We start from the raw sequence: 5,928 nt of genomic DNA, 5'->3' as shown, positions 1-5,928 counted from the left end.
CCTCTCCTGTTATCTTCTTCTTTTTCTTTTTTCTTAAAATATGTTGCATTATTTGTTTCAGAACAAAATTTTATACATACACACATCATCCATATATACAAATTCATAGAAGTATGTGACATATTGTCATATATTTTGAGGGATGATAAAAATCAGTGAAAGTTTCATGTTTTTTATATGGATCTGTAGTTTTAATTTACTAGAAAACAAAATAATGCACATTATCAAACTGAAAAGGAACCCTTTCAGTCTTTCTTCTATATACTTTGCAACTCTTTGGATAATATGCATTACAGTAGAAAGAGATGCACTAAGATATTGGAAAATCATAGTAAGAATTTCAAGTTAACTACCTAGAGCCCTTTTGAGATGAAACCTGTCTTATTTATCCCTCACAGTCCAGAGTATTTTATGGCCAGAATCTTGATTGAACAAATGCACAGAGAATGGATCAATATTTCAAAGATAGACTCTAAATAACAAAGCTTACAAGTTCATTAGAATAAACCAGAACTCCAAATTTAGAATAAGAAAAAAATTTCAAGGAGGAATCATATATATGTGCATATGCTAGTATAAGTATATGCATATTAATATATTGCTACATATACATACATTATCTATATTTATTTATATATATAGTATATATATAATCACTTCCTCCCACATACACACATGCATATATCTTCTTTTGCTATAGAATGGCTACATGTGATGTCAAGTTATAACTAGTTGGCTTCTTAGTGAGTTTTAGAGTAAAACTATGTAGCAAGGGATGCTGGGCTAGACTGTGAAGAAACTACAGTTAACATGTACTTTTGAATACTGATAAAATATGTGGGGAAAAAAGCAAGTAGGAAGTAATGTCAATGCTTTCTCTACATATCATGATAACTTAACAGTCTTCCTCTATTTTTCAATGAAAAAATAAAGCAAAAGCATAATAGAGGGCAAAAATCAGGATTGCCACGACCAGAAGTCTTACTTGATGTATCTCCCTTAGAAGGTCCTCAGGTAAGTAGCAGTAGAGGGAAAAGTGTAGCAAAGAGCTCAATGGGTTCATATTGAGACTCTGAATAAGGGAAGCTCAGAGTCATCTGGAACCATCTGGTTTTCCCCCATAATAGTGGCTTCAGTGGCATTCAGATAAAGTCTGCATTTTATTTCCCAAGGTTAGAACATCATGAATCTCATTTCATTGACTGCAAGCTGTGAGTACTTCAGCTGGGCTATATGGGTCAGCTGTGGCGTGCTGTCTGCAGCAGCAGGAAATGTTACAGCAGTGATGGTCTCAAATGCTTCTGTTCTGGTTATCTATTGCCACATGGCAAACTACCCCAAAACTTAGTGCTGTAAAACAATAACTGTTCTATTATGCTCATGGATTCTGTGGGTCAGGAACTTGAACAGATCCCAGCAGGTACGACTTATGTCCCAGATTGCATTTTCCAAAAATAACTGCACTGTATCTCCTATCTTGCATGCTTTTCTGCAAAGTGACCTTGCTAGAGCCCCATCAAGATGTGGAGCCCAATTCTCACCACATGCATTTGGTCTGGCCTTAGGGACTCAAAGGTGGAAGTGCTGCTGTGTAACTTTTGAGTCTAGGTCAATAAAGGCCACAAAGCTCCTGTCTAGTTTTCATGGAACATTTGTTGTCTGCACATTGCCTCTTGGACTTCCTCTCAGGACCTATTTGCTATGCTGTGGGATGCCCAAGCCAGGTGGAGAGGCCTCATGTCACAGCTCTGTTTGATAGTCACACTTCAACTCCTACCTTCTTCTTCTGTCTTATACTCTGGCTAAAGAGAAATTTAGTTATTAGAGTAAAGCTGTTTGGGCACAGCACCATGTTACCATGGAGGAGGTTTTGTAATGTAATTCAGATAAAGAAAGGGGAAAATGCCCTTTTCATGAAATGAAGTGACAGTTACTTTTTTCTCACAATGGGATCAGAATTATGTTAATAAGAGAGATTTGTCACCCAGATCAGTAAGGAAGATGTTGTAAAGGAGACTTCATCCTCAAAGAATGAGGTCTGTTTTAAAATTGTAGTTACCATAAGATAAACCCAACCATACTGCAAGGAAGAGACCTAGCCTTCCTACCATGTCTAGCCTTGTCCCTCACCCCTCTGGTAGATGAAGCTCATCTTGCTTTCTCCAGGAGAACCAACAGACTGGATGGAGAAACCAGTCTTCATAACATCAAAGCTTAAGGTAGGAGCAGATTCAAGAGGCTGAAACATTAATAAAAATAGGAAGGGCCCAAAGGAAAGTGAGATGGGAATAATTCAACAGGAGAAGTTAGCAGAACCTAGGAAAGGCATGGAACAAAGAGGGAAAACTGTAATAAAAAAGAGTAACAGGAGTGAGATGGGCCTGAGTTGGGAAAGAAGACAATTCATGAGTCAGCACTTTTCAGGCCTAAGCAGTAAGGTATTGCTCCTAGCAAAGTAGATAACCCCAGGGCATGGGTCTAATTCCTCAATCCCCAATATCTCCACCAATGCTCACTTTCAGCCTTCTAGAGCACTGGCAATATTAATTTTAGAAACAATCAAGCAAACAATATGACTGCTTTACCTTCTTCAAATTTCCTTTTAAGGGAAAGTAAACTGAACCAGTATTTGAAGGAGCTATAGAACAAACGCCTCCTTAACAGACATGGAAACTTCACTAGCACCTCATTATTGACTAGTGTAGAAAATCCATCACCAGATGATGATATACCTGTAGAAGCAGCTAAGTGGATTACAGCTGTGATTACCCTTATTCCAGGCTATAACAACCAAGTATGTTACCTATGTTAGAAACTTTTCATGACATCATGACAAAATTGTAGGCTAAGAATATCATTATATCTACTTAGTATTTTTGTGGACAAAAAATATAAGCATTGAATACTAGATATAATAGTACTCTTTTTTTCTATATCATGTTACTAACCAAATGAATGGGAGCTATGTTTCTTTAAGTTGACTCTGTGTCTCTGATTTCATCTATGTATTGATTTTATAGGTTAATATGTATTTTATGTCCAAATTACGTATTGTTTTCTGATAGTAGGGGTAGTGGAACTTCTAATTACATTTCCCAATCAATTCTGTGTGTGTGCAGGGAGAGAGGGAGTTAATTATGTAATTGTGTGGGCAGTAAGAACACGGAAAAGGAAAAATAATCAAGCAGGTAATAGAAGCAGGTCAGATGATAGAGTGGGATCAGATGTTCAGTCTGAAATCTTATACAAAAAACAAGTAGCAAGACAAGAAGTTCATCAGAAGCCTGAGAGCAAGACAAAAACAGATGGAGCTTAAAGATATAAAGAAATGTGCATGGCACTGCCATTAGATCTAAAGAAACAAGTGGCAAAAGATAAACCCATGGCAGTGCAAAGTGTGAGGACAAGAAAACCAACAGTGCTAATCTGCCTCTTGGAGGGCTGAGCTGGCCTCCACGGATACATGAGAACACCTTCTGAGACAGCAAGTGAATGCAGTGGCCAAGTTACAGAGGTATCACATTTTTAGCTCTTTCCTTGCTATTTCCATCCACTTTGTAAAAACAAAAACCAAGACTCACAATAGGTATTTAAAAATAAATTGTGATGAATAGGATTTGGTCTTTAATGCACGCTCAAACCACAAAGGGATACAATAAGTAATCTATGTGACTTGGTGAATGGCAAATAGCTTCTGAATCTCAGCTTTAAATTTCTCCAAGGTCTTGGGCCAGTGGGACAGCACTAATTTATAAATGTTCTGTAATGTATTAAAATATATACCATTATGTTTTAGAAAAAAATATTTAAGGCCTTATTCAGCCATAAATACTAGTATGGGATTTCAGTAAGAAACATTGAAAATGATTTTTTGATTTACTTTATATGCCCTGATGATTTCTAAAAGGTCATCTATCTTAAGAATGCATTTTCATGGGTTTTTTTTTTAATAGCATCCACAAATGAAAGTTGAGCTGAACTTTAAAATTACAAGAAATATTGATATGTCTTTTATGATCCCAATAACTTTTTTGGCATAATAGAGTCATTATTAATCATGCTACACATTCTTTTCTTTATAATATAGATTTTTCATTAATGCAACCATATATTATAAATTCAGTTCATTTCATAAATCCCATTTTCAATTGAGTTGTTTATTTTTATAATTCACACTATTATTTTTATAAATAATTTATATTTGTTTACTTTTTTCATTTTGAACATTCTATTTTATCTGAATTTTTAATTACAGTGTTAAAAATTCCATATTTAACTTTTAAAAGCTCCCTTAGAGTGATGAGTACATTTTATTTTCTGTAGTCATGGAAAGTATGAATCCTTATGGCTAGGTTGTATAAATTATCAGATATGAGACTTCAGACAAATTATTTCTCTGAGTCATAATTTCTTAATCTGTAAAATGTAACAGTAATACAAGTTCATAGGATTATTTTTGAATAAAATTCAGTAACTTTTAGCACAGTGCATCAAAAATTGTAGGCACTTATTAAACTTATTTTTGATTATTAATAATTGGTTTTGACAAAGAGAAAAAGGTTATGGTGCGGAGAAGTGGATGTACAAAGTTTGAAGTTGTTAAAGAGAACATGGAAGTAGAAAGTAGAATATTTAGGTAAAAGGAGAGTGGTAACTGACACAGGTAGGAGAGAACAAAGGGAATATATGCCAACCTAAATACCTAATCAGTGGGGCAACAAAAGTCCTTTGAGAACTTAAAGTGAGACTATGGCCAGATCAGATTTAAATTTAAGATGGCTACATATAACAATATAAGAGAAGCTGGCTTACCTTCAGGCTACAGAAAATGACATGAGATAGGATAATAATATTGGGATCTAAGTAGAAGATGATGAAAAGAATAATAAGGCAGTGGTAAAAGGAATCATGGCAGGTCTCGAAACTGATGCTCAATTCCATTTCACTGGTATCAAAAAATATTTCAACTCTTATACTCTCACAGGTAGAATGACTTGTGTACTGGCCACATACGGAGGCATTGCTTTGATGATATTAAAAATCTAAAAAAACGCCAGCTGTGAAAGCAACATAAACGAATTTTAACCTGTACCTCATCTGTTAAGTTCCCATGCCTGGAGAAGCTAATGTCAACTCATCATGTGATGCTCAATTTGTACAATAAATTATGAACCTGGAAAAAAAAGAAGAAATAAAAATAGAATTCGAGCACAAGAGATAAGGGTAATGAGAGAAAATGGGCAGTTGAGAATCATTTTAAGGATTTAGTATGGGTGATTGCTTAGGTAATGATGATGTCAAGAAGAATTGTGACATAAAAGCATAATTAAGATCTTTGGAGTCAGAAAGAATGGGCTTAAGTGTAGCTACAAGACTGTATTTCCTTGGGTAAACTCCTTAACTTCTCAGCATTTCCCTAGATACATCATAGAATATATTAAAGAGAAAATCTGTAGAAGAGACAATACACTTCCACAAATACAGTAGTTGATGAAAATCCTAATAATCTTTTCCATTAAATGAGGGAAGGAATGAATGATAAAATTGAAGAGAATATGAAAGAAGAAATAGGATTTTTGGAATAAAAGAGCAATTAAATTCTAGGTATTTTAAATTTGTATAATTTGTTTAAAAGAAGGGGTGCCTGGGTTACTCAGTTGGTTAAGCAACTGCCTTCAGCTCAGGTCATGATCCTGGAGTCCTGGGATCGAGTCCCGCATCGGGCTCCCTGCTCAGCGAGGAGCCTGCTTCTCCCTCTAACCCTCCCCCCTCTCATGTACTCTCTCTCTCTCTCATTCTCGTTCTCTTAAATAAATAAATAAATCTTTTTTTAAAAAATAAAAGACATAAAAAACATGATGTTTGTATTGGAAAATGTATGATTTGAAACTCAGAAAAGGGATTAGTTTTTAAGTTATATTCATTTGA

The 5,928-nt window shown here is 35.1% G+C and overlaps 1 pseudogene; it reads left to right on the top strand.

Annotated features, from left to right (window-relative positions):
- Window positions 1-4,908: 4,908 nt before the first annotated feature.
- LOC112807346 (ATP synthase F(0) complex subunit k, mitochondrial pseudogene) lies at window positions 4,909-5,138 on the top strand (annotated as a pseudogene).
- The last annotated feature ends 790 nt before the right edge of the window (window positions 5,139-5,928 follow it).

This window comes from Callorhinus ursinus, unplaced genomic scaffold (assembly GCF_003265705.2).
Source record: "Callorhinus ursinus isolate GAN/ISIS: 27379988/994484 unplaced genomic scaffold, GSC_fseal_2.0 scaffold31, whole genome shotgun sequence".
Lineage (NCBI taxonomy): Eukaryota > Metazoa > Chordata > Mammalia > Carnivora > Otariidae > Callorhinus > Callorhinus ursinus.
The sequence above is the reverse complement of the archived record's forward strand: the minus strand, read 5'-3'. Positions and strand labels throughout refer to the sequence as shown.